General features: G+C 42.3%; 1 protein-coding gene across 1 annotated transcript in view; it reads right to left on the bottom strand.

Annotated features, from left to right (window-relative positions):
• The window catches only part of LOC126474677 (diuretic hormone receptor-like), a gene marked incomplete at its 3' end in the record, with an annotated part of 1,060,935 nt that overhangs the window by 372,190 nt on the left and 661,136 nt on the right, over positions 1-27,609 (bottom strand). The window lies entirely within an intron of this gene.

Below are 27,609 nucleotides of genomic sequence, written 5' to 3'. Positions count from 1 at the left end.
AAATCCCTAACCCCGCCGGGAATCGAACCCGGGACCCCGTGCTCGGGAAATTAGAATGTTACCGCAAGACCACGAGCTACGGACACAGAAGAGTCAGTAAACGATATTTTCTGCAGAATTATTAAACAGTCTTCTGTAAATGGACTCTCCCTAAATTTTGAAGAAATACAATATATTCAGTTCTGTACAAAAAATAGAATTACACCAACAACTGATGCAGCACGTGAGCAGGGGTCAGCAAGCATGGTAGAATGCTCCAAATTTTCGAGTGTACATATTGATTAAAACTTGAACTGGAAGACGCAAATTACTGAGCTTCTCAACAAATTAAAGTCAGATGTTTTTGCTCTTCATATAATTACTACTCTTGGAAATAAATGTATGAGCCTCCCCATATATCATCCGTATTTCCATTCAGCACTGTCATACAGAATAATTTTCTGAGGTAACTCATCACTTAGAAAGAAAGTATTGGTTTCACAAAAGCGAGCAGTAATAATAAGTAGTGTTTACTCACGGACTTCATGTAGGTACCTCTTCAAGGAGCTAGTCATTTAACTGCCCCATTACAATACATATTTTCGCTGGTGAAATTATTCGCAAATAATCCATCACAATTTCAGAAGAGCAGTGATGTACATTCCACCAACACTGCAGAGAAAAATGACCTCTATTACCCACTGTTAAATCTGTCAATGGTTCAGAAAGGAATTCAACATGCAGAAATAAAAATGTCATTTGTCCAATAATGTAAAACGTCTGACAGGTGGCGAATCAAATTTTAAATCCTATTTAAAATCATTTTTCTTGGTCAACTCCTCCTATTCCACTGACGGAATTCTACTTCAAAACTGGCATCCAATAAAAAAATTAACTTTTTTTAAAATGTAGCTGCATGAGTTGGAATAAAATGATAATGGTTTCATTAATGTTAACACTTATCATGTATACATATCCTGTATACGGACTCGTTCCACATCATTTCCATAAAAGAATCGTTCAAAGGATGTAATTAACTCTCTAACTACTTCATCGCACAGAATTAGTACAGTAGTGGTCAGATTTCCTTTCAGTCAGAATTTCACTTCTTTAAGTTTCCGTCTGAATTAATTAAGTATATCCTTCAATTGTAAAAAGCAAAACTGAAGAAAACGTATTGATTAAGCTGCAATAAGAACATAAACTGGCAAGCGGCAATAAACAAACTGCCACTAACGTAAAAGTAAACGTCTTTGTACGAGATAAAAGGAGACGAATTAATGTAATTGTAGACAGAGGGTAATTTACTGTTAGTCTCGTTACATAAAATGTGGTGTCAGATTTTGCGTGATGGTCTTCGCTACAGTTCTATAAACGCAAACAGTATATAACTGTCTTATGTCATAGAATTTTCACAGGAAGGAGTCCAATGTCCTTCATATATTTGCACTATGACTATTCCAGAGGATATGTGCAAAAGTGAAACGAAAGTCAATATTAGCTGAGCTCCGACTGTGAAATCCTTGGGAATCTGCCAGCTAGTTGCTTATCTTGCTGAAACTACGTGACAAGTGAGATTCGAGAAGCCGTCCAGGGTATATGGTGCTCCTCCAGAGATGGGTGGGGGGAAGCAGGGGGAGGGGTCTCACATAATTCTGGGGACTTGTATCGGCAATGGAGCAGAGGAGATACGGCACAAGTACACATGTATTCCTTCGTACACGTCATATACAACTATTGTCGCTAGTTTAAGTCGTAGAGGAGTTGTCAAGGCATCTCAAATGAAACGTTTCGGGTTTCAGTGTCAGACACATAACGTATAAATTAAATTTGTTTCTAATACCGATAAGAAATTGCTTTCGAATGATCAACGTAAGATTATGTGACTCAAATTTACTAGAATTTGAGTGCCAAACTAAAGACAGTAAATCAGTTTATTGAAGTACTTACTATTTACAGGAGGTGATGCCTCATAGCTCGTAGATATTCGAAATAGTCATAACCCCCGAGCAGCTGACAAATCGTTATTTTAGCAACCAGTTTCGATCGACTGACTGTGTGACTTTCTTAAAAGCGTCATATCATGTGAATACAAGAACACTGATGTTAGGTAATAAAACCATAAAATTGTCACTGTTCTCACGTTGCAATGTAACTTACATCGGCAGTCGCTAGCGCGGGTATGACGTTATTTATGTTAGCCATGTAATACATGTATGCCTTGCAATATGACTTCATACCATGATAAGACTCAGATGGAATATACCAGTACAAACATGATACACTGATATGTTGTGAATTGCTGTTTTCGGTTTTCTATGTAAAAATACCGTTCGTGATTCAAATCATAATCAAATCATTTGGTCAGAGGCTTTTGCTTAAGAGGGCAAACAGAAACGAACTCTACTATCTTTTGCTATAAAACAAATAATATCGCATTTCATTTCTTCTTACCATTTTGTGGAGCCTTTTCTTATGTGGTTATCACAGAGTAAGCACACGTTTCCAAGTACCTTCTCTTTAGATAATACACTCCTGGAAATTGAAATAAGAACACCGTGAATTCATTGTCCCAGGAAGGGGAAACTTTATTGACACATTCCTGGGGTCAGATACATCACATGATCACACTGACAGAACCACAGGCACATAGACACAGGCAACAGAGCATGCACAATGTCGGCACTAGTACAGTGTATATCCACCTTTCGCAGCAATGCAGGCTGCTATTCTCCCATGGAGACGATCGTAGAGATGCTGGATGTAGTCCTGTGGAACGGCTTGCCATGCCATTTCCACCTGGCGCCTCAGTTGGACCAGCGCTCGTGCTGGACGTGCAGACCGCGTGAGACGACGCTTCACCCAGTCCCAAACATGCTCAATGGGGGACAGATCCGGAGATCTTGCTGGCCAGGGTAGTTGACTTACACCTTCTAGAGCACGTTGGGTGGCACGGGATACATGCGGACGTGCATTGTCCTGTTGGAACAGCAAGTTCCCTTGCCGGTCTAGGAATGGTAGAACGATGGGTTCGATGACGGTTTGGATGTACCGTGCACTATTCAGTGTCCCCTCGACGATCACCAGTGGTGTACGGCCAGTGTAGGAGATCGCTCCCCACACCATGATGCCGGGTGTTGGCCCTGTGTGCCTCGGTCGTATGCAGTCCTGATTGTGGCGCTCAACTGCACGGAGCCAAACACGCATACGACCATCATTGGCACCAAGGCAGAAGTGACTCTCATCGCTGAAGACGACACGTCTCCATTCGTCTCTCCATTCACGCCTGTCGCGACACCACTGGAGGCGGGCTGCACGATGTTGGGGCGTGAGCGGAAGACGGCCTAACGGTGTGCGGGACCGTAGCCCAGCTTCCTGGAGACGGTTGCGAATGGTCCTCGCCGATACCCCAGGAGCAACAGTGTCCCTAATTTGCTGGGAAGTGGCGGTGCGGTCCCCTACGGCACTGCGTGGGATCCTACGGTCTTGGCTTGCATCCGTGCGTCGCTGCGGTCCGGTCCCAGGTCTACGGGCACGTGCATCTTCCGCCGACCACTGGCGACAACATCGATGTATTGTGGAGACCTCACGCCCTACGTGTTGAGCAATTCGGCGGTACGTCCACCTGGCCTCCTGCATGCCCACTATACGCCCTCGCTCAAAGTCCGTCAACTGCACATACGGTTCACGTCCACGCTGTCGCGGCATGCTACCAGTGTTAAAGACTGCGATGGAGCTCCGTATGCCACGGCAAACTGGCTGACACTGACGGCAGCGGTGCACAAATGCTGCGCAGCTAGCGCCATTCGACGGCCAACACCGCGGTTCCTGGTGTGTCCGCTGTGCCGTGCGTGTGATCATTGCTTGTACAGCCCTCTCGCAGTGTCCGGAGCAAGTATGGTGGGTCTGACACACCGGTGTCAATGTGTTCTTTTTTCCATTTCCAGGAGTGTATATATGTAAAGCAGGGATAGCCGACGAATTGTTCGAGGGTAGAGTGACCGAACATGTTACGTATGCAGTATTACTAAGCAGAACCTCCCTCACACTGAGTTCCCGATCATTTCTTTCTTACGAACAGTCTTCTTCGCACGTAAGAATCATGTAAGGTTGATCGGTCAATGACCTTCGAACAATGACGTCGGCAGTCGCTTCAGTGGCTTGATGTACTGTGCCTTACGATATTAATAGACCGTAAACTCATAATTAGGTGAATACGTGATTCAAATCATTAATTTCATTTATCTGCGTTTTTTGCTCAGGTTTGCTGTCTTTGAACGTTTCTCTCGCCCGACACGAAAATGCATATTAATCAATACCTTTACTCCCCGTGACATACTGAATACAGTTCTCATAATAGGGGCATCCCTGACCTTCCTCTTCTACTATAGATTGCAGAGGGAAACTTTCCACTGCTTTAACGCCGATTGTTGATGTAACGTGAAGCACTGCACTGTCTAGCGCAGTTTATTTAAGGATCGCTCAAAATGTTTCCGTTTACTGGCATCGTTGCAGGGTGCTTGGAACGTAGCGCGGCTCCGGTGTGAGTGTACAAGCACCGACATCTTGGCAGGGGATTCGTGTGGTATTCGTGACTTTCCGACGGGCGATCAGTAAATGCGGGTACGTGAGCTACGGCGACGTTATTACCAAATGCGTCCAAGCAGGACCAATGTGCTTTTATTCTTTTCTTGACTGCCGAAGGACAAATGCCGGTGGACATCCATAGGTGGATGAAAACTGTGTGTGGGGCAGCATGTCTGTTAAAAACGACCGTTTTGGGATGGGTGCCAAGTTCATGACAACGCACGTCCCCGTATCGCAAATATCTTAAGGCAGAAGTTGCGTCAATTCAAGCGGGTGTCACTCGACCGTACTCCCTATAGTCCTGATCTCTCCCAAAGCCATTATCACGCCTTCGGTTCCTTAAAAAGGACCATGAAGCGTCGACGACTCCTGTCGCACTAGATGCGGGACAGGCAGTTACGGACTTCTTCAAGCAGCAGGACACGGTGCGTTGAAAGAGGTGTACCTCCAAGCTCGTGTGTCGGTGTGACTCGGTTCAATACTCACAGGGATTTTGGATTTTGTCTGATTGGCAAACAGATTCTGGAATATACGGACATCGAACGGAGAAAATGGCTCTGAGCACTATGGGACAACATCTGAGGTCATCAGTCCCCTAGAACTTAGAAGTACTTAACTACTTAAACCGAACTAACCTAAGGACATCACACACATCCATTCCCGAGGCAGGATTCGAACCTGCGACCGTAGCGGTCTCGCGGTTCCAGACTGCAGCGCCTAGAACCGCTCGGCCACTCCGGCCGGCTCGAACGGAGACATTTTGATTGCCCGTAATACATTAACGATGTAATTAATATGACAATGTGACAACAATGATAAATTCATGGTTTTATTATCAGGCGTCAAAGATTTTATGTTCGCCTGCTTTGATACTTTAAGAACCTGATGATGGTCAGTGGACCGAAACTGGTAGCTTAGACAAGGAGTTTATCAGCAGCTAAAGGCGATAATCATAACTTTTTGAAATAATGTTTCGATATCTTCTTGTAAAGCAGCCACTGAATAAATTTCCTCTACGATTTTTACCATAACACTTTTGACGCAGACAGCTTTCTCCTGCGAGAACTTTTTACTGTTGTTTTCAAAATAGCCAGTGGGATTGATGCTCTCCAGTGTCGCGTCGTATTGTAAAAGCAACTGTCAGTGGCGAAAAAAAAATAAAAAAAAAACGATCTGTCGGTCACGGTTCCAGTGGCCTTACTCTGGGTCCGTCAAGTGGACCATACCGTTGTTTCATTAAACGTTGCTTTCTGATATATGCCACAAGAATCTTGCTAGTATTGTTTAGGTGTGCCGTGTCTCTCTACTTTTTGAGCAACTGGCTGTAGTATTATTTAAGCTATGTTGGTTTACTCTTGGTCTGAAATTCCGTTTTACAGTTTTGCTTAGTAAAGGACTCTCATTTGCTACGCGAGTTAATTTAAATGTTCTCTCCTAGAATAAATATGTAATTCCGCCCGTCTGCAGTTGATGGTAAGGTCACTTGCTTTAAAACACTTTGTGTGTAATAAGTAGGATGTATGTATGTTTCATCGTGGATTCCCAGAACATTATTGCTTTACATGTTAAATAAAACCAGGAAAATTTGTTCCACAACCTGCTTAGATTTTTATGCATTAACAACCGTGCATTTCGTTTGATTGTAAGGTTTGTTTTTACGTTAGGGATGACACCCCTCATGAACCTTTTCGAACGTCGTTTCAAGTGTTTTAATTAACATCTTTTCGAAATCTACTTACTCGGACTTCAGATCTGATTAAGTTACATTATGGTTATCCATTTCAGAACTATAACTGGCCTGTCAAATAAGAATTCAAAAATTTCTTGGTGTATAATGAAATTGTTTAGAATATGTATATAATATCAGGGTCACTTTTCGTAGACTATCAATCTCTGTCAATACAAACCAGAGTACAAATGAAGAACAATAAAGGCATTACAGGAAGTGTGATCTGAAACGAAAAAAGAAAGAAAAATGTGATAGAATGAAGAAGTATTGAACAAACAGAAAACCAAAACACCCTTCATACGATATAATAATGTATTACAATAATTCTTGTGTAAGTACCATACTACTGAATTGTATTATTGCATTGTTGTTATTGGACTGTATTGTACTATTGCATAACAACAGCTTGTATAAACCATTGCATATCTGATTAGAGTGGTCCAATGAAGGACATAAAATAAAATAAATAAATATTAAACGATGTTAAAGCAAGTTCTTGCTTTAAACCAATCTTACTGAACAGTCTTAAGCCATCGGCTCGTGTGTATGCATGTCACAGGCATATCCATTGTTTTCAGTTATTAACTCAGTCGAATGACCAGCAAAATTTAAGTAGCTAGGTGAATGGGTGAACCAGTTCCAGTTATGAAATGAGTCAACATTGATGACTTGTTTATATTGTAATTTCATAATATCGATAATACGGTTCTTGTACAGCAATATTAACGCATCTTCGCAACTGTCAAAATTTTGCGCGCGCGCGCACACACACACACACACACACACACACACACACACACACACACACACACACACACACAAAGAATATGTACAAGCACGCATGCGCAGTTTCAATATTAAGTGGTTAAATCGTAAAAGCCGTTAACAGAAGGAAGAAGATTAGTTTCAAAACTGATTTACATAAATTCCACCTCTGACTCCAGTCAGCCCGGAATTCTCCTTACAACTCAACATGTAGTTGTTCCGAAGTCGTCTTGCCGTTTTTAGTAGAGCTCATCTTTTCACTAGTCCTATAAGGAAAAATTTAGGACAGAGAGTTGAGGAAAGTGCCCATTTGTAGCGATCCCTCTTCCACGGAATGTCTGGTTTAGATGATGTCCCATGATATATCTAAAACCGACCGGCGACCTGTCATACTGCAAGAATATACCATCTTTGTAACCAAAGGAACCTTTTCAGTAATGTTGGAAACTCGTTTTCATGGAATCTGGTTAACAAGACCCTGTAAGACGATGCGGGAACACAACGGGGCAGTCAACTGACTATCACGCCAGATCACACGTTTGCTGAGAAGCATTCTTCAGAACGTGTCTCCGCAAACGCATGAGGGTTTTCGTCCGATCACCGACCTGATTCACCATTGTCATTGATACCGTCTCGAGTCTTAATGGCCTCGGCAGCAAACAATATTAATGGGACTACTGGCGATGTTCAATAAGCCAACAACAAAACTGCAATTTTGTACATTTACCTCCGTCTCGAAGGTGTTGAACTTGTTGTAATTTATAAGGATAAATGCCGTGGGATAAGTAATGTCTCTCCTAAGAGTACTGAGGCGCATTTTTCTGGTGTTTCGGCAGATTTTTGCACTTTTCTTTTTATGTGTCTAGCTGCAGTCAGCCTAAACAAATACAACTCATTACGTCTTTCATGTGACGCCCAGCGTCCACATAAAGTGTAGTTTGTTTCCCGTTACACAGAAAATGATTTTTAAAGTGGAATTTTCCTTGCCCATTCGATAGATTCGTCCCACATTAGTGTACTGCGGTATTTCTTTTATCGATATGAATTAACAGGGACAGCTATAAGCGCAGAACAACCAGTAGCCAAGCGCCGACAGCACTGTCCCGTACCGTGCTGACTGTTACCGACCCACAGCAGCACTGCTCAGTCGCTGTTGGAGTACTCGTTTTTCTTCGCTTTTTACTGCATCTGTTAACTCCTATCGATAAAAAGAATATCGCCGTATACTAATATGGGACCACTCTATCGAATGGGTTCGTAGAATTCCGCTTTACGTCCGCAGCTCGTGGTCGTGCGGTAGCGTTCTCGCTTCCCGCGCCCGGGTTCCCGGGTTCGATTCCCGGCGGGGTCAGGGATTCTCTCTACCTAGTGATGACTGGGTGTTGTGTGATGTTCTTAGTTAGGTTTAAGTAGTTCTAAGTTCTAGGGGACTGATGACCATAGATGTTAAGTCCCATAGTGCTCAGAGCCATTTGAACCATTTGAATTCCGCTTTAAAAATCGTTTTGTATGTAATGAGAAACAAACTGACGCTTTATGTCTACGCTGGGTGGCACATGAGAGATGTGATGAGCAGTGTGTGTAACAACTTTAACTCTTACCTTTTTCTTTCTGTTTTACATAACCAACGCTGTCATTATCTGACAGTTAACCGTCATTCAGTAGTAGTGACAATTGCATCTGTTTGTTTTTGTATAATGATTTTAAGTGTTGTTAGTTTATGAATTTTGGAGTCTCCTTTGCTGGAGTAGATGGAATTAGTCCTGTGACCAAGGATGTAGTGAGACTCTGAGACTCTTGCCGTGAACGCTCTGCTTTCAGTATTTGCCCAGAGCCAACGTTCTCTGTGCTTCAAAGGGACCGCAAAGATGTCAGAGGAGGAAGGGAAGCTCGTCCCAAACGAGCAGCAGAGGACACAAACACAGGCCGTGAACGCAACACGGCTAGGAGGGGCGCCTTTTGTCTGCTCGTATGCGCCGCTCGCTCTGTCTGGGGAGTCCTGAGCTTGCCCGTTATACGAGAGGACTCAGCAGCGTGGAAATGGTGAGCAGCGAGGTTAAATAACACGTTATCTTGTCGTTACGGCTGTGATTCATCTTTATAACCAACAGAAAATCGGGCTAAGGTAAGTCGAGAGTTTTACCACAGGGCGAGACGGAGCAGTGGCGCCGCTAGAGAAGAAGCTCTGGTGTGAAGAAAATATGGTGCACAAGTGTTAGTTTCGTGTTAATTCTGGAGAAAAATCTCATTCTATGCGCTGATAAGCCGAAAAGTTCTATCGTGTAAATACATAAATTTAGTATTAAAGTGTCTGCACAAAATTGAGGCAGCTTCTTTCTGGGAGCTCGAAAAATGTGTAGGCAAGAAACTAACTAAATATGGCTACCAAGTTCGACACCTGCAGATAGAAGTCTGGGTGGTCCATCTCTCGTAGACAATGGGGAGAGGTGTATCAGTGCTATTTGGGAGCGATGCACCACGTGTTGTAATGTGGGAGAGACGAAGAGGAATTAAATACAGCTTCAACACATGTGGAATAATCCCACTGAATACGACCACAGTCTTAGATTATGCTTACTTGTCGGAAGATACCGTCTCTGTCAATAAATGTAAGAGAAGAATCTTTAACACACAGGCCAGCCAACCACTTCAAAGCTCATCAAAGCATCTGGAGTTCCCGAGCACATCAAAAGAGCAGAGTTATCTGCACAAATCGAATTCTCCCGCTGACCAAACTTCGGACTCCACTTCTATTAGACCTAAAACTTCCAGGATTGCCACTTCAAAAGTGACTACTGTTAATCCAACACATGCATTTTTTGCAAGAAGTTTCTGTCCATTGATAAAAACACGAATTTTAAGAGGAATCAGCAACTGCATCCAAAGTGCTAAACTCTGCACAAAATACTGAATCTGTAAAGGAAAAGGGCACATGAAAAGAAGGGAAACAGGAAAAAGGCACAAAATATCACCAAAGGAAAATACTGGAGAAGAGAAAACACACCGGAAAAGCTAAAAAAAATACTGCAAAGAACTCACTGTGTTCATCAGATGTAGGAAGCTACAATATTGTAGACGATTACGAAAGTAGCTTCGATGAATGGGATAGAATCGAATGTCTTGAATGTGGTGAAATCTATTACAACACTAATAAAAAAGACGATTTGATTAACTGTGGTTTGTGTTCATGATGGCCACAAGAATGTTGTTCAACATTTGGTTGTAAGTATAAATTGATAAAAGTGTTTTGGACTAAAATATTTAATATTATAATTCTGTAGTCATTACACGTACCAAATGAAAATACATAATTTTAGTTCACTCTTTTCCTCGTATATAGTCATATTTATATGGCCCATCTCTCCCAGGACACTTGTCCTTTTCACCTACAAACGGATGAGTGAGATGGACCATATTGCTTGTATTTTAAGTAATAGTGCCTCAACAATATGTTGTACTTAAATTTATGTGACATTCCATACGAACTTGCTGTCGGGAGTCAAATAAAACTGGAAACACGTAATCTTGATGCTGAAAGAAAAAAGTGGTCCAACTCCTCCGGACTTACCCTAGGAGTGGCCTACCGAACTCAATTTTTTTTTCCTGCTATTAGGGTTCCGAAGGACCATAAGAACTTTTCAGACGAATTAAGATCGCAAGTCTCTGCAAAATCTGCGGTTTTTTTCATCTTCAGCCTATAAGGCCGTTGTAAAAATCTGTCTTGACATCTCGCTTATGGGATGGCATAGAAATGTTCCAGTACAAATTATCGAGTGGTAAACCCTAGCTGTTTGTCTATTGTCACAGAATATTACATATAAAAGATGTTGTTGATAATTGAAACATATGGTAGCAACAACGATAGTTTCTAGAAACCTGTCAGTTTGTGACGGGCCACAAATTCACATATGCATATTCATGTACAAGGAGTATTACTTGAAGTTTTAACTACCATCAGGAAAAATTCAATTAAAAATATTTTGGCCCGTCGCAGGCACGTGTTTCTTGTCCTGGTTTATACTGTAAGTCTCACGTACACTCTTACGTAAGCCAAAACGAAATGGTTCAGCCTCTTGTTGAAGTGGCCTATCGTGTAGCAATATATTTTCTGCAGCGAAAGGAATGTTGCAGCTGTGTGAAGCCAATCAAGACGACTACTAATATCACCTGCATTAGCATGGGATGGCTGTAACATTTCATCTGCTGCCGGAAATGTATTACCGCACGATATTTCACTTTTTCAATGGGCTGCGTCATTTTGTGGCAATATAAAAGCCTTTTAAGTTTTTGAACACATGTTTATATGCCTAAGATAAATCAATATATGCGCTCTCCCACTCTTTAATAGAAACGCAGCTTCTTAAAATAACCTCTAGTCCTCCTCCATAACTAAATGGTCAGTGTGTATGTCGTCTGTGTAGAGGATTCGTGTACGATTTCCGGTACTGCCAAGATTTTCCTTGGTGGAAGTATTGGTACGGGGAGCATTCAGCCTCGTGATGCCAACTGAGGAGTTAATTGAGTAGCCGCTTCAAGGTCTCGAACGGCGGGAATGGTTCAAATGGCTCTGAGCACTATGGGTGGTCATCAGTCCCCTAGACTTAGAACTACTTAAACCTGACTAACATAAGGACATCACACACATCCATGCCCGAGACAGGATTCTATTCTGCGACCGTAGCAGCAGCGCGGTTCCAGACAGAAGCCTAGAACCGCTCGGCCACAGGGGAGGGGTGGCTCCGACGGCGGGAGAGCGATGTGCTGACCCGATACAACTGCGGGGAGCACACGCAGTCTTCTACGGAATTTAGCTACTACAACAGACGGTTAAATATTTCTACAGCTCTTGCAAAGTAAAGTTAACAGGAATGATGGAGAAGTTACAACGGAGGAGGGACGTGTCGTCAGGCGATCGTTTAACAGACACCAGAGTGTCTTATAGTGATGATCAGCAAACTCTTGTTACAACTACAAAAGAGGGGTTGTGTGTCACGGAGAAGGTTACCTTTCAAATTCCGAGAGCGTCGTTCCAAAATGACTTGAGAAACATAATACCTCCTCCGTTTTAAATCTCGCGAAATGACCACGACCAGAAAATCAAATAAATTAGAAGTTAAGTGAAAACAGAAGTAAAGGAAAGTTTTCAAGAGTGGGATCAAAATTCAGGATGCAATTATATCAGTGATAAGATTCGCTGATGACATTGTCATACTCGGCGAATATAAGGAACTGCAGGATCTTTTGAATAGCATGAAAAAGCTACTGAGTACTGAATTTGGAATGAAAAGCAACCCTCCCCCCCAAAAAAAAAAGATAAAGGAAAGATGATTTAGCAGAAATGAGAATAGCGAGAATTAGCAGCAAGCAGGATGGAAAAAGCAGACTAGTAGAGTGGAAAGGGTATTCCTGGCCAAGAGAGACTGGTATCATACATTGTCCTCAGTCCTAGGAAGAATTTTCTGAGGATGTACGTTTGGAGCACATCACTGTATATTACTGAATCATGGCCGGTGCAAAACTGGAATAGAAGAAGACCGAAGCGTTTAAGGTGCGGTGCGACAGTTTGAATGTTGGGTGGGCTGCTGATATAAGGAATGAGTAGGTACAGCGCAGAATCGACGAAGGAAAGAAATATATGGTGAACTGTGACAAGAAGAAGGGACAGGATGATGTGCGCTAAGGCATCAGGGAATAACGTCCAAATTACTGGAGAGAAATGTAGAGCATAGAAACTAAAGAGAAAGGGAGAAATTTGCATACATCCAACAAATAATTGAGGACATGTGTTGCAAGTACTAGTCTGAGTGCCGGCCAGAGTGGCCGAGTGGTTCTAGGCGCTACAGTCTGGAACCGCGCTACCGCTACGGTCGTAGGTTCGAATCCTGCCTCGGGCATGGTTGTGTGTGATGTCCTTAGGTTAGTTAGGTTTAAGTAGTTCTAAGTTGTAGGGGACTGATGACCTCAGAAGTTAAGTCCCATAGTGCTCGGAGCCATTTTTTTAAGTACTCTGTGACTAAATGGAAACTTATCGACAACCGTTTTTCCCGAGCGTCGTGAAACAAAGAATGGAGAAACAGACAGTAATACCAAGGGTACCCTCCCCGACGTACAGCAAGGTGGCTTGCGGAATGTAGTTGTAGATGTGTAAGTGTGTTGATAATGAAACAAGCCAAGCTAGACCTCAAAAGGTCAACTAAGGGCGAGGTACATACTCAAGCCGTTGTCAACACTGATGTGCTCTACGGCGCTTTTAAAACACCAGAACAATTTTTCCGTGAGAATTTAGGAACATGCGGGGGCCACCCACGCGCCGTCCTTCGCCGCGATTCCGCCATTTGTCACGCTGGCGGCAGCTGCGCACCGAATAAGCGCCTGGCCACGCAGAACGGCGCGCAGTTGGGTGCGTGTCGCAAGAAGGCGGCGCGGATTTATGGAGCAGTGTCAGCTTTTTGCGAGCCCTCCAGAATTCCCACGTCCTCTGCGTCCTCTAAGTAGCCAGATTTATAGGCGCGTAATCGCTACTCGCCGGAGATGTATAGACGCTGCGCTGAATCATGTGGTGTTCAAGCAACATGCGAATAAATCTAAATATGAGGAATGCACAAACTGAGAACCAGTAGAGAGGAAGGGCATTTTCGAAACACATAAAAATATCGAGTATTTCTGAAAGAAAAGCTAGGTGTTGCGTCTGAGATGTATCTTCTGGCCTTGCAGGTTGATGAAATAGTTTACCAGCATGAACTTTTCTTTCTTATCATTGTACGGTTTAAGTTGTTCACTTCCATAACGGAGCGGTCATTTTACCGTGCGCAGGATCCGCTTTTACTCCCCTATACTGTTCAGGATTCTTCGTTGGTGGGAGAGCTGGAACAGATTATACTCATACACCTAAGGCGCATTGACGATCTACTGCGAGGAATGCTGTAGCTCCGATGTTCGGAATGCAGACACCGGCTGCGAGAGTTTCTAATCATATATCCCTCAGTAAATCATCCAAATAATGCCGCTGGCAGAAGATGGTACTGCCACTCAGGTACTGCTGGTTAAAGACTACTCCATAATGAGAAATGGGAAGGCGATTGAAGAGGGAGGGGGATAAATATTGTATACGACTTGAGTCATAAATGCTCCGGTGAAACAGGATTTATATTTCAGAATCATATGGTCATGGACTGTAATTGATGATTACGATATCACTTTGATTCCTGGGAACCAATCTTCATTTTCCTATCGCTCAAAACTATGCATCACTTTACTTCTAAATAGATGTTGGAACAAAAATGCGTTGTAACGAGGCATCAAGTCTAGCGATTGTTACCTGGCATTGCTATTATAAAAAAACCAATGAAATGCATGTTTAATACATCGCATGGCTCTAGTCTCCTACTAGAATCTTGTGTTGTGTTCGAACTTCAGTTGGAAAGTGTAACGTTCCCTGGCAAACTCACACTATTAATAAACAAAAATTTAATTGTACCATATACGCTGCTATGAAGCAATTTGTATATACTGTAATTATTTAACAAAAAATATTATTTAATTTTGTGTAAAAGACATTCGTTATTATTGTAATATTTTCTGTAGTAATATTCTCGATGTATTTATGATTGTAATATTTCTATACTCATAATGTAATTGCGAAATGTGTCAATATCTGCGATAACAAAAGTGTAAAATTCAGCCACAGAGGAAAATAATGTTGTAAGATTACAAACAGATGTTAATGGTCAGCAGTAATATAAAAACCACCACGTAGTGTGTATTCTTTGTCGTCTCCCGGTAGAGCTGAAAGTGAGAGCAAGCTGTGACGTAGCATTTTATGAACGGGTAGACTTCTTCTGTCTGTATCTAGATTTAGCCGCCATTAGAGGAGAAATTACAAACTAATTGTAAGTTGAATTATTGTTGTGGTCTAAATACATTATAATTTATCAAAAGTATGTATTATTAATGTAAATTAGCTTGCCCATGTCATCTACAATATTTCTTTAAAGAATTTTCAGCGTTTTTAGCGGTGTTGCTGGGCTGTGCCGCGACCGAACGATTTGCAGCGGCGGCACATTTAAAAAATTGTTCCGCTAAGAAAAATTAACCAAACCCGTAAATCGGGAGCAGATAAAAATTAGCAGTGAATTAAGAAAATGTTTTTTCTTTTACAGCGATCCTGAGACTGACGGAGTTATTTACTAGTTTCACATTTGTGCATTCATACGCGGATAGTTAACGTTGGAATTTAACAATTTTGGTTCTTTCAAATAACTTAAATGTATAGTAAAGTGTGTTTTATCAGTCATAATTAAACGTCGGCTTGGCAATATTTAAGCATTTTCTGCTAATAGAGACAGTCTTGTGTTCCATAGCTAACGCCGGGAAAGAATTCAGTAAATATTTTAAAAAACCCACTGCATTTAGAAAATGTGTGCCAAGGCCGAATTATATAAAGGATTTAATTCTCAACTAAATATTCTTAATCAGTTAATATGAATTCACGTAATTTTAAATGTACTTAATTCTGTGTAAATGAATTTTTATTACCACACGTAAATAAGAGGTGCTACAACAAAGTTCGTACGTACAGAAGGAAAGAAAAGAAAAATAAAATCAAAAACGCTATTTTTTAAAAAAAAGGTAAAAATTAATTAATTATTATTTTTTATTTCATTAAAAAAGACCACATAGATAATATTGTGGGGAAGGCGAACCAAAGGTTGCGTTTCATTGGCAGGACACTTAGAAGATGCAACAAGTCCACTAAAGAGACAGCTTACACTACACTCGTTCGTTCTCTGTTAGGATATTGCTGCGCGGTGTGGGATCCTTACCAGGTGGATTTGACGGAGGACATCGAAAGGGTGCAAAAAAGGGCCGCTCATTTTGTATTACCACGTAATAGGGGAGAGAGTGTGGCAGATATGATACGCGAGTTGGGATGGAAGTCATTAAAACAAAGACGTTTTTCGTCGCGGCGAGATCTATTTACGAAATTTCAGTCACCAACTTTCTCTTCCAAATGCGAAAATATTTTGTTGAGCCCAACCTACATAGGTAGGAATGATCATCAAAATAAAATAAGAGATATCAGAGCTCGAACAGAAAGGTTTAGCTGTTCGTTTTTCCCGCGCGCTCTTCGGGAGTGGAATGGTAGGGAGATAGTATGATTGTGGTTCGATGAATCCTCCGCCAAGCACTTAAATGTGAATTGCAGACTAATCATGTAGATGTAGATGTAGGTGGTTCGGATTTTGAGCAATAGTTGGCTCGAGCGATTGCCCACCAAGGGGTCGGGTCCCTTTTCGAAACTATGTCCTCCTCTGTCATTAGCTAAAAGTTGTTGACGAGATATTCCTCCTCAGCGCCTACTCGGATGACACCACGTTGGTGTCCCTTCGATCCTGTGAATTTGCATACTTGCTCTCCTCCACTGTGTTCACTAGGTCGTGACCCATATGAAGGTCGTTGTAAAGCTTTTTCCTGTTTGGTTGGTACTGATTCGGAAACTGAGGACGTCGTTCGTTAGGGCAGACAGTATGCCAAGCAGCAGGCGGCACCACCACGAATTTTCAACCCATGGTCCACGCCGAGTCATCCGTGGGATCGTGTCCACATTGATTTTGGAAGTCCCTTCTGCAACTCCATGCGGTTGACAGTGGATCATTTGCTGTCTAATTACCTGTATCTCACGAATATGCGCTCCATCAGTGCAGAAGCTACTGTGCAGGTCTCACCCAGATTTTCGCAATCGAAGAGCTGCCGAGGAGGAATGTCTGTGATTACCAGCCACAACTTGCTTCTGTGTTGCATCGTAACTAATGCACTTCACTACCGCTCCATTCCAGTGACAGACGAATAGGGAGGTGGAGCGTTTGCGGGCACCAATAAGACGCAATAAACAATGCCTTCGGCTGATTCATCACCAGACTCGGCGTTGCCTCGTTTCTCAGCTCCTATGGGACCACCCTTCTGAATGGCCACAGCCCGGTGGAAATCCTCCACGGCCATCAGCACAGATGTTGCTGCACCTGCTCTGCCCTGCACACTGTGGCCTGCGGTGCTTTAGCATCCTCTCTGGGTATATTACTTGAGTCGGCAGTCTGAATGCGCACTGGTGACGGCGCAAGCGATGCACAGTCATCAGAACCAGCTGCGCCCTCGGCGGGTCACCGACCCACCGCGACCGCAGTCACTGCATCTACTCGTAAGGACGCATATTGCAAGATCTGGCTCACCCCAAGAGTCGGTTGCAGTGGATGCATCTTCATATGGTATTCTGTTGGGCGACAATGAGGACGAAAAGCAGTTGCCGGTCACACTGGGCCATCTACAAGTGCGTGATGCAGACTGCCAGGACGCCGCCCTTCCGTAAAAGCGCCGCCCCAATCCTTTGCCACCAAGGGCGTGTTCAGATGGCTCTGAGCACTATGGGACTTAGCATCTGAGGTCTTCAGTCCCCTAGAACTTGGAACTACTTAAACCTAACTAACCTAAGGACATCACACACATCCATGCCCGAGACAGGATTCGAACCTGCGACCGTAGCGGTCGCGCTGTTCCAGACTATAGCGCCTAGAACCGCTCGGCCACACCGGCCGGCATGTGATAAGTGGTCAACTGAGATGGGATATCTTAGACTCAGTTAAACGATGTAGCGGAAGCGAATGAACAAAGGGCTGAGAAACAATGGTGCCTGGGGTCACAGAACATCATAAACTGGGAAGCTGTCTATGATAATCCTCGCCGCCGCCGTCACTGTTAAAATACTTTGGATGGAAATGGAATTGGGCGTTTGGCGTCATTGGCCGTGGGGCCTCTTGCGAGACAGGTCCGGCCGCCTTGGTGCAGCTATTATTACATTAGACTCCACACTGGGTGACCTGCTTGCCGGATGAGGATTAAATGATGCCAAAGACAGCACAACACCCAGTGCCCGAGCGGAGAAAATCCCTGACCCAGTCGGGAATTGAACCCGGGCCCGTAGGACAGCAATCCGTCACGCTGACCACTCAGCTATCGCAGCGGACAATACTGGATGATAAGAAGCCTGCACGGGAGAGCTACAATTAACTTGATATTCGCTTTTGTTGTTGCACATCTGCTCCCTGTATAATTATTAGGAGCAATTCCATATTTTAAATTAATGAAATTGATCATTAAAATCTCTTGAGTGTGGTTTCTTTAAAGCTGTCGTGGTCCTCGATTACTAACCAACTGAATATTACCTTGCTCGTTTATTTAATAAATATTTTGCCTTCAAGTGGTTCCTGTGTTTCCGTGCAAGCAGTGTTTCGTAAATTAGCGTGCTGTGGCGTTGATTGGGAGGAAGGTTAGAATATAAAGCTCCGTCGACGTTAAGGTCATTAGAGACTGTGTTGCTTGAAGTTTCTTGTCACCTTCCGTCGACTTCACATGTTGTTATTGTGGTCAGTTCCCGGCCCGGTAGTTCCTTACGGTTTTCAGAATTTGTTACTTCAACATGTGTCGAGTTATAATAACTTCATGGAGAGGAAATTCTTGGTAATATTGAAAGGAGAAATGAAAATAAATTTAAAAAGACCTATAAATGGTCTCTATAAATATAGGAAATAAAATACAGAAACATTTATCTCTACTGTTAATTATGTTCAAACTTACGTACAGCAGATGATATGTTAATATATTTGTGATGTTAGAAGACCACTGAGTGAAGTCCCACCAGAGAAACGTTGTAAAAATTAAATATTAAATATACTTTAAAATTCTAAGATTCTAAATTAAACATTACAATTTAAATTCTGAATAGGCGCCATATTTCTGTAAATGATTTCGATCATCATTCAAAACCGCAGCAAGTATTTCTCTGTTTTATTTCTTACTTTTGAACAAATCATTTCACAAAACCATTTGCCGTCTTTATCTCTCTTTCTATTTATTTTTAAGTTTTTCTTCACAAAGTATGAGACATACCTTATTAAATATTCGTCAGTATACTATTATTATTAATAGTATGTATTTGACGGAAAAGTGGAGATGTTTCAATTTATGTCGTGATTTGATATTTTTTGTCACTTCATTTACATAGTGAGCAGCAGCTATTCGTGAAAGGTGTTGACTTTTCCCTCCGATGACTAATTAAAGTATTCTTAATTATCATGATTAAATTCTAGCAATTAAGTCTTACATTGCAAAACTAGACATCGTGTTTTTAATTTGATAACCCATTTGGCTATGAGGACAATTGAAACAAAATCGTGGCATAATTTCTAGGCAGTCAAAGATTTTACCTCGAATACAGTCCCCAATACACGTGATTACGACAATCACGCCGGCTAAAGAATTGCAGTGAGGACCACACTTGCACGTTACTTTGACAGCGTCTGAAGGTATTTTGATGTATTGACCCTGTGTATAAATTTGAGGTGAATAAATTGATAGAATGTTGTTGGTCACTGAGTCCTATCGTGTTTAATGAGAATATATTACTATATACAGTGCAAACTTACAGTGACTTTGATTACTTCAAACCGTGTATTTCTTCAGTGTAATGCTATTGAGCAGCCGAAACTCGTGTACTTCCCTCGCAAAAACCGATCATCTTTATCCATTAGACCACGATCAAATAGGTCAAAGGTTGCACTGATACATTATTTCAGTTTTTAACAATCCAAATTTAAACTGCAGTGTTTACATAGACAATAAGGAGCTTTAACAGGTAAACATTTCAAGTGTGGGCAGAGCAATCAACGGTACAAATACATTGCTAGGAAAATATAACATCTGGACTCTGAGAGATGTTTGGAAGGTCATTTGCTTTGGAAGGCTGTCGAGAGGTACGAACGTTGTCCGAGGTGCATTCCACCAAACGTTTGTGAAATGCAACACGTATTCATGACACCAAGGAGAAAGAAAGTCCATTTCAGTTAATGTGTATGGCTGGGGGGGGGGGGGGGGGGGGGACAAAGACAGAATGAGAGATGACTAGAATCGGTGCCCCGTTTAATCTCATGCCTATTCGATCTTTCCATGGAATTATGGTCTCCCTACATACAGGTATGCTGCATGTGAGACAGGAGTGATGGCGCAGTCTCCGCCCTCAACTTGGAGGCGATGCGGTCAGCGTTATAGTGGTTGGGCACCACAGTGGCGTAATTCTGGTCGTCACGTCCGGACAGCTGTCTCTGAGAGCCTCACTGTTCCAGCCACTAATCGAATTTCCTCTCCACTGTTTCCTCCTGCTTCCAGTGATCGACGTGACGCACTTGACGTGGCGAGTGATAATAACTAGACGAGCCAACTACCGCGAGTAAGGGGTTGACAGAAGCAATTTGTACATGCACAGTTGAGCGTATGCCGATAACGGAGTCCAATTTATCTCTCATAGAATTGAGCATGGTAACTGAAATTCGTATTAGGTCATTGTCAGCACATAGCAAAGATAGTTATTGATACTTCGTCATTGCTTCTAATTTTTACACGTTTTCCTTAGATCCTTTTCTTGTCTGTCTGTCTGTCTGTCTGTCTGTCCGTCCGGAACAAGTTTTTCAGTTGATGTTAAACTAACTCCTCGGTGAGGTAGAGAAGCAAAACTTTCAACATAGCCCGCGAATGGATGACAGTGAAATATTAACTTGTTCCTTGCCTGGTGAACAGCGGAGGATACTATGTGTACCACTGTCATTTCCCCCTTTTTCCTGTGCCAGTCGTGAATCGCGCGCGGAAAGAACGATTGCTGGTAAGCTCCTGTGTGAACTTGAATGTCTCTCATTTTTATTTTTCCTACCTTTACGCGAGTTACAGGCAGGAGCAAGCAATAAACTGATTGACTCAGGTGAGGAGAAACGGAAATAAACCTAAAAATTAACACATGTCACTGCTGTAACGTCAAGAAAATGTTTGAAATCGACTGAAAAATTTCATACGCAAGACTGAAAAGCAGAAAATAATTATTTAAATGAAAATCAGTTTTTAATACATCACGATTTTAAATCGGCCTAAGAAGTATAACATTAATTTTACTACACTCATACAGACTCATAGCTCCATATACATAGCCCTGAAACGTGATCGTGAAACTCTAACAGCTGCAAAAATACTTTTAAGATTTTAAGTGGAAAACGTGCGGCGTATGCAACAGCTAATAGTGTGTAGATGAATTATTCACGCGTCAATAATGCATTGCATGCTCTCCATGTTTTCAAATATTTATACAACTATTAAAAATTCAGAAACACAAATTATCATGGTTAACTGTATGGGATAAGACAAATTTTTATTCATTTTAGTCCGCTGTAAAACGTGGTATATTAATAATAAATTTTTATTTCCACAAATGTTTTATTTTTTTTTTACCTCGGATCAAATAGGGTAGGACAGCGAAGTCACTCACCGTCTGAATTAGCACATCTTCGAGAAATGATAAAAGAGTAAGACCACGGAAAGGGTGGTAAAGAGTAACCAGGAATAGACGGAGAGGAGAGGAATAGAAGAATACGAGTAAGAATGTCGAGACCGAGGCATCTGACGATAGAGATGCAGGGTGTGGTGAAACTGTGTGACCCCCGCGACGAAAAGAAGTCACGACTCAAAATAAACTTACCTAATTTTATATCCCATAACTTTGGAGTAAATTTTCTTTTATCATATACCGCCAGGAATGTTCTGAATCTTCGACTCGCAGACTTATTTATGTCTAAAGGAAACCACAAGTAAAATAATTGCACAGTAACGAAACCGGGCTACAATAGAATTAACGGACGTTCGGTGGAAAAGCGATAGAAGATACTAGCAAGGCTGCCGCTTACCGATGAAAGACGGTTTTGGGACATTACCATTGTGATTCCAGTAACGAAATGCATATCGTAATGTGACAAATTAGGTTACATGAGGATGTGAAGTAACGTGAACAACAGAGAAAAGTAAGTTAGAAAGACTTACATAAATTAATTCAGAAACATGTTAAAGGAAAGCCGGCCGAAGTGGCCGTGCGGTTAAAGGCGCTGCAGTCTGGAACCGCAAGACCGCTACGGTCGCAGGTTCGAATCCTGCCTCGGGCATGGATGTTTGTGATGTCCTTAGGTTAGTTAGGTTTAACTAGTTCTAAGTTCTAGGGGACTAATGACCTCAGCAGTTGAGTCCCATAGTGCTCAGAGCCATTTGAACCATGTTAAAGGAAAACTTATATGGAGATAAATCATAATTTATGAGAAGCGAAAAACATAAATATTTAACTGTGTCGTTACAAGCACTCTGAGTGAGTGTGTGACCAGATAGAAGGCAGGACATTACTACATGTCTATATGACTGAAAGGCATTGTCTGTAAGTACAGGAAAGAAGAAGAAAGGTTTGAAATCAAATAAATATGTGGCCCAGGAATGTGATCGGGGCTCAAGACTTCACGAAAGTATCTAAGCTAAAACAACTCAGCAGGAGACGACTAGAAACTATCTCAGACGATATTTACCATCACGCTATCGACGAATATGAAAGCAAAATCAGAAAATAATCAGACAAATCAAGTAGACGAAAGAACGTCGTGACCTGTATGCAGTCAAACGCAAGATAAAACTACCCATCTCGAGTCGACAACTGACAGTACTCGAGTAACGTTTATTACAATAGAGGCCGTGTAGTAAACGAGCGGACGAGTTTGCACTCGGTGCGAAATGTGGTAACAAAAGGCCATGACGTTCAATGACGTTTTTAGAGAAATATGCTAAACGATGTTCTCAATATTTGCAATAGAAGTCGCTTGATTTATGAATGCTTAGGAACATACACTATTGAGGCAGTACGTAATGATCATTGTTCACCGTGAAACCGAATGCCATCTGGTGTAGTTGCGGGTACGTGACGCAGAAGGTATACAGTCGGAGCAGAGACGAGTGGAGAATTATCCTAGTGACGATACGGGTTGCAGGTGGAAAAATCATCTGAAGTAAGTCGCTTTGAATTAGAGCAGACTTTTATCGTCCGACACCTGGGATGTGGCGAAGTTAGTCGGCAGTTCGCAAGCTCACGATAGTGAGCACAAATAGGAAACGGCTGAAGGACGGTGTATCCAAGCGTAGACGACATGGTATCGGCAAACTGAACTTGAATAAAACCGCAAACAGCTGTTAACTGATGATTTTTTCACATTACGGGTTTCAGGTGGTATGTAGTGTCACACAGATTAGCACGCGGAGCCTCCCCCCCCCCCCCCCCCAAATGTTGGTAACCGTTTAATCCAACTCCATGAAGAGTGGAAATAGTCAAAAAATAATAACTGGCATGTTATTGGGGCGAATGGTACAGTGGCGAAGCACAGTACGAAACCAATCGCGCGGGTCACTAGCGTGTGCCGAGCCCCACCAGCTTAGTACACAGCGGACCGCCTCGCGACAGTCAGCTGCAGGGTTTTCCATTATAAACGTGGTGCCCCACTACCTGATATGTTGATTTTCGTGTCCCAACTAGTTTGATACCGTGCCTCATCCCCTGCGCTATTCGCTCCAATGATCTGCCGGTTATTCTTTGTTGACTACTTCCCCTCGTCAATGAGCTGAATTCGGTAGCTACGAACATTGGGTGCATCTCAGGGCGCTAATCTATGTGACACCACTTATCACCTGAAGATGCTGCTTTAACGCAGCGAAACCGGTCGTGTGAATAAGTCATCAGTTCACACCTGTTGCAGTTTTATTCTAGTGCAGACTACCACCATTTTCCACGACTGTGGCTGCCCGTCGTATAAAGTTGTACGTGATGTGGTGTTGGCTACCCACGTCTCCAGAACAGGAGGTCGTAGACTTGGCCTCTCTGTAAAGGAGATTAGAGGGCGATTTGTGGCACATGTGACGAAAGAGTGTAGAACTAGAGTAAGCACGAGTGTTTCGAAGGGTAGTGTACATCACACATTGATGAAAACCTGTTTCTGCAGCATACTACGCCTTCTTGTTAAATGAGATACAAGTGGTGACTCTTGAAGCTTTCCCGGCGGATATGTTGTAAATAATCTTCACGGGCTTGGCGCCGGATGACGTAGTGCAAATTCCACAATATTTCCTCGGAGCAACTGTCCGACAATTTCAGATACCTTGCCACCAGCAAAGTTCAACCACCTGAAGACATCGGACAGTTACTCCGAGGAAATACTGTGGAATTTGCACAACGTATTCCGGCTGCAAACACGTGAAGACTATTTACGAGACACAAGTCTCCTGAGTAGTCGTAAATCTAGACAACACTGTCCTGGAGAACAGCGGTCAGGTGCTACACATCCCAATGATATTTATACATCACGACCAGTTTCCTCCTTGAGTTAAAGTCATCTTAATTTGTGAGCCCTTTCGGGCTGGTGCTGGCTGCTCCTCGTCTGTTCTCGTGGTAGTTCGATCCTAAATGGTTGTATCCGGCCCTCCACAAATTTCTCTTTTGCGTCAACTTTCTCATCTCAGAGTATCAACTGGAACATAAGACTTCAATTATTAGCTGGATGTATTCAAGTCTCTGTCTTCCCCTACAGTTTTTACGCTCTACAGGTCCTTATGGTACCATGAAAGCTACTCCCTGATGTCTTGACAGAGGCGCAAGCGTTATGTCACTTCTTCTTGACAGTGGTTGCCATATACGTCCTTCCTCGACCATTCTGCGGAGAACCTCCTCATTCCTTAACTTGTCAGTCCACCTAGTTTTCAACATTCTAATTTGGCACCATATCTCAAATGCTTCGATTCTTTTCTGTTACAGTTTTCCCATGCTGAATCTCAGAAACTTTTTCCACAAATTAACAGAAATGTTTAATACTAGCGGACTTCTCTAGAGCGGGAATGCCCTTTTTACCACTGCTAGTCTTCTTTCCATGCACTCTTGAGCCGTTCGACGTCTTACTTTGCTGTTTCGGGAACATCGTCTACTTCGTGATCACCACTTTTGATGTTAAAGTTTTCAAAGCGCGCACTTTGCTCTTGTGCTCCGTTCTCACTGTTCCCTCTTGGTTGTTGTGCGCATTGTATATTTCCGTCATTCCCTTTAGATTACACCTATTTTTCTCAGAATTTCGAACATCTTGCATCATTTTACTCTGTCGCACGCTTTTTACAAGCCAAAGAAGGTGCCTGGATCCTCAGAAGTGCCTCTATGATGCCTTTAGCTTTCCTAAAGTCAAAATGATCGTCGTCTAACAGATCCTCGATTTTCTTTTTCATTCATCCGAATAATATTCTAGTGAAACTAATTGTGCAACAATTCTCACACTTCACGGCACCTGCTGTCTCCGAAGTTGCATGACGTTTTCCCCAATGTTCTGATGGTACGTCGCCAGTCTCGTACAGTTTACACACCAACATAAATAGTCGTTTTATAATCATTTTCGGAATTCCGATGGAATGTTATCTATCCCTTCTGCCTATTTGATCTATTGTCGTCCAAAGCTATTTCTAATTCCGATCCTCACACTGGTGGACCTCTTATCTCTTGTACATGGACTCCTGTTTCTTCTTACATTACATGAGAAGTCTTCCCCCTCATAGATGCCTCCATTCCAATTATCCACTGCCTCTTCTGCATTTAACAGTGACATTTCCTTAGTACTCTCAATGTTACCGCCCATGGTTTTAGTTTCACCAGAGATTGTTTTGTCTTTTTTGTTTGCAGTGTCAGTCATTCCGACAGTCAGTTCTTTTTCGATTTCTTCAGATTTCTGACGAAGCCGTTTCGCCTTAGGTTCCCTGCACTTCCTGTTTATCTCATTCCTAAGTCACTTGTATTTCTGTAATATTGAATTTCACTGAACATTTTTTTAGTTCCCTTTTTCTTCGATCAGCTAAAGTTTTTCTTCTGTTACCTATGGTGTCTTCGCAGTTACCTTCTTTGTACCTACGCTTTTGTGTCCAGCTTCTGTGATTGCTCTTTTTAGAGATGTCCATCCCTCTTCAACTGAACTTTCTACTGAGCTATTCATTGTTGCAGTATGTATAGCCTTAGATAATATCAAGTTTAATATTTTATTCCTTAGAACTTCTGCGTCCAACTTTTGTGCACATTGATTCTTCCTCACTAGTCTCTTAAACTTCAGCCTCCTCTTCATGAAAACTAAATTGCGATCTTAGTCTGTATCTGCTTCTGGGTAAAATCCAATACATTATTTCGAAATCTCTACCAGGCCATGATGTAGTTTAACTGAAATCATCCCGTATCTCCCGGCCTTTCCTCTTGTTATTCTAGAACGAAGTATTAGCTATTGCTAACTGATTTTTATTGTAGAGCTCAATCAGTCTTTCTACTCTCTTGTTCCTACTACTTATCCCGCATTCTCCCGTAACCCTTCCATCTCCTCTCTCCCCTACAACCGCTTTTCAATCTCCCATGGCTACTAGATTTTTATCTGCTTTTCGTAGTACCCTTTAAATAAAAGTTCTCAGCTCGCTGGCCCTTGATGTTTGTCTCACATTAGACTATTTGGATATACCGAGCGAGGTGACGCAGGGTTTAGCATACTGGACTCGCATTCGGGAGGACGACGGTTCAATCCCGCGTCCAGACATCCAGATTTAGGTTTGCCTGGAGAGATTCAGGGAAATCACGGCAAACCTAAACCTTCCTTCCCCATCCGTCCCTAATCCAATGAGACCGATGACCTCGCTGGTCTCCTCCCACAAACAACCCAACCCAGCTATTTGGATATTCCTCCTGAAACTAAATTTCGTGACACTTTGATATCTAAAAAGAAGCCTTTTGCTCCTTTTGAACACGTTCTCCGTAAGAATAATTATAAAAGCAAATCTTATTGCAAAACTTTGGCCACAAAGTATTATAATCTCCAAAGTCCTCTCCTTTCTGTGAGAATCTGTAACACCATAGCTTACACAATACGTACCGTTTGTTGATTCATTTATCCTTCTGTTCTGTTCAACATCCCATCGTTGAACTTCCATAATTAGTGTATGATTAATTCGATACTGTAATGAAGTGTAAAGTCTGTAATATTCTCAATATGAGCACATGATATTTTTTGTCTTTCTCACATAATCTCTTGGGTTATCTTTGAGGTTGAATGATTTTGTTTAAATAATTTTATGTAGAACTACCAATATGTGCAAATGTTCTGTTTTATTTAATATGTTTGGTTGCTGTTATGTAAACTGCTGACCTACACTTAGGGTTCTTAGTTATTTTGTAAGTAAAAGATGGTGGGATTCCCCTCGGGAATGGAACTATGTAGCGCGCTCAAAATGTGGTGGGCATGGATAGAAATGTGAAAACAAGAGTCAGTCGGGGACGAGCTACCAAACTATCAACTGCTCATGTTAAATTTGTGTGTTGTGCTGGTGCCGTGAGAGTTTTTTCGTGCCGCTTTCCAATGCCTCGGATGGATGAATAAAGAGCTGGAGCAATTATGGAATTGGTACCTATCATCGCCACCAAGAAATGACAGAGTCCAGCATTTCCGCCTACAAACCCACCCACCGACATGCACTCGCCACCACGTTGCGCAGTCACTGAAAAGCAACCAAGGAATTGTAAATATGTAAAGTGAAGGATTAGTTTACTGAATGTTTTAGTGTGCTCAAATATACGGTAACTTATAACTGAATAT

The sequence above is a fragment of the Schistocerca serialis genome, chromosome 4 (genome assembly GCF_023864345.2).
Source record: "Schistocerca serialis cubense isolate TAMUIC-IGC-003099 chromosome 4, iqSchSeri2.2, whole genome shotgun sequence".
Taxonomy (NCBI): Eukaryota; Metazoa; Arthropoda; class Insecta; order Orthoptera; family Acrididae; genus Schistocerca; species Schistocerca serialis.
Note: the sequence above shows the minus strand (reverse complement) of the source record. Positions and strands in the feature narration are given on the sequence as shown.